This window comes from Pyxicephalus adspersus, chromosome 6, assembly GCF_032062135.1.
Source record: "Pyxicephalus adspersus chromosome 6, UCB_Pads_2.0, whole genome shotgun sequence".
Taxonomy (NCBI): domain Eukaryota; kingdom Metazoa; phylum Chordata; class Amphibia; order Anura; family Pyxicephalidae; genus Pyxicephalus; species Pyxicephalus adspersus.
In genome coordinates, this window is record NC_092863.1 from 24,955,032 (window position 1) to 24,957,964 (window position 2,933).

Here is a 2,933-nt window from a genome sequence, read left to right on the forward strand (position 1 = left end):
GCACCTGCTTTCAATTAGCTGTAACCGCAAAGTTCCCACGGTCCGGGAATCCCACAATGACATTATGATTCATAATGTCATTGTCGGATAACCTGTAAAAAAACAAAAACAAGTTAAAATAAAACACATACAAATTTAATTAATTTAAGATTAATTTTTATATTTTTTTTAGCCTTTTTTTTTTCGCGAATTTTTCCAGTCGAACCCCGTGTCTTTCGGGTCGGGTCTATCCGAATTCAAACAGCCATATTCGGGTCGAATATAAGGACAACGCGAATTCGAACATCAACACTAGTGCTCAACACTTGAAACAAGGCAAAAACCCAAACTTGGAAGAAGTTGCATGAGCACACATTTAAAAAGCCACCACCCGGTAACCTGTCGGGAACACCTGGTCAAAGCACAGAGCTCTGTGTGACCACCTCCGCCCAAGAAGCAAGCTCAAACTGCTAGATCTTCCTCTGCTGCCTTTCCTCCTTCTGCCATCAAAGTTACCCATGCTGCTGCCAGCAATTTGAGTGGAGGCATGTAGCCGAGTATTACCTTTTTAAGGCAGCACCAGCGGTGAGCAGGAGCTCCAACGCAGATCAGCTGCTGTTTGTCGCATTTCTAGCAGTCAGGACCAGGCATCATTGCTATCCCCCACACCTTCTACCCCATCATCCAATCTTTCTGGGGTTAGCATTAGCAGCATCCAACCTGCTGGAGCGCAAGAGGAAATATGGCCCAAATGATCCCAAAACAAAGCTTATCAATGCGACAATTGCACACCTGATTGCGTTAGATCTTCTCCCTTACCGGCTGGTGCACTCCAATGTGTTCCGTTACGCATTCCACTACGCGAACCCACAGTACGTTATACCTAGGCGACAGTATTTTGCAGGAAAATGTTTTCCTGTCTTGCATGAACACGTGCAGAGCAATGTGTCCATGGCCGTGCAGAGCAATGTGTCCATGGCCCTGCAGCACTCTGGCAAGGTGCACCTGACAACTGACAGTTGGTCAAGCAAGCATGGAGTGGGAAGATATATTTCCTATACAGTTCACTGGATAACTTTGGAGGCAGCAGGGGAAGATGCAGCTGCAGCAAGGCCTGCATACCTACCTCCGCCCAGAGCACATCGCCATGCAATCTCCTCCTCAACCTCCACTTCCACCTCCTCCTTTGACTCTTGTGCCTCAACCTTTTCCTCCAGGGACACTTTGCCGTGGAGACCCAGCACCTCCTATTGGGCAGCATCTGTTCACAACCTGCAGTTTGATATTTCGGTGCACAATTCAGACGTTGCCACCCAGTCCTGAGGTTGCAAAGCCTGGGTTCCCTCAGGCACACAGGCCCAGCCATTCTAAGTGCCTTGCGGGAGCAGGAGGACATACGGCTAACTCCGAACAGACCCCAGTCAGGCAAGGTTGTGTGTGACAACGGGGCCAATCTGCTAGCAGCCCTGCCTTGTGGGATTCTCACTCACGTACCTTGCCTGGCTCACGTCATGAATCTGATAGTACAGCACTTCCCTAGGAATTACCCAGACCTCCAGCCCCTGTTGCTGAAGGCCAGAAAGTTGTCAGCGCATTTCCACCAGTCGTACACAGCCAGTGCCAGATTGGTGGATTTACAGTGAAATCTCAATCTGCCAATGCACCGGTTAATTTGTGATGTGGCCACACATTGGAATTCCACCTTTTACATGCTGCAGCAGCTGGCTGAACAACAGAAAGCGGTGGTGGATTACGCGGCAGAGTCTGTTCGTTTCAGACGTATACCTAAACTACCTTTATTCAGCCCTGCGGAGTGGCTGCAAATTGAGGACTTGTGCATTGTATTGTCACCTTTTGAAGAGGCAACCAGGATGATCAGGAGGGATCAGGCCAGTGACACCATCTCAACCATATGCCTGCTGGAACAGATGATGGTGGATCTCGGACACGACACAGAGCGGACTCTGCATCAAGAGATGACGTTTTAAACATCATCTCGGACATGTGTGGCTACTAGGCATAGTGCACCACAAATCCAGGAAGAAGAGGAGGTGGAAGTGGAAGAGGATGAGGAGGACATTGCAGACATGGGAGAGGGGGAGAAGGGAGCAGAGGAGGATATTTGAGGGTACATGGCATCCATCCACCCAAACACAAGGTGGAATGTTCCATGGATGGCAAGACCAGGCGGAGGAGGAGGACGACGACCCTGTGCTGCTGTTCAACCCACAGGAGTGTGGGTCCAGAATAACCTCAGCTGTGGGAACTTTGAGCCAAATGACAGCCTTCATGCGGGAGTGCATAGCCAAAAATCCACGCATACAACACATAAAAACAAAGACTGACGACTATTGGATTGCTACATTACTGGTTCCATGTTATAAGCCTGAGATACAACAACTCATCTTGCCCCAACACAGGGGACCTAAAATGCAGCACTGCCAAGAAGTGCTTGTAAGGGACTTGTGCTCAGTTTTTCCAGCTGCCAGGAACAGCAGCGATCCCTATGGCAGTTCCACCAGCCATGGGAGCAAAACGACTACCTAAAGTGGCATGGGTGGCAGCAGCAATAGAGGTCTAAGCCAAACTATGCAGGCTTTTTTCAGTGTAAGCAAGCCGCCAGTAGTGCAGCAATTGCCAATAACACTCAGCAGCGCTACTCAGTCTAGGTCGGGGGTCGGCAACCCGCGGCTCTTTTTCACCTTTGCCGCGGCTCCGGAAATGTGTCACGCGGGCTGGAGTCTTTCACTGGCTGGCTGCGGCGCGCTCCTGAAGAATGGGAGGCGCCGCCTGACCTGTCAGGCTGCTCGCCGCGGAGGATTACGTGTGTGCTTCCGCTGGCCGGCAGCCTATCAGAGAGGCCGCCAGACTGCCGCTGCCGAGCCTGCTATAAAGAGGAAGACCGGGCTGAAGGAAGGAGCGTGATTCGCTCTCAGGAGGTAAGTCACACTTTT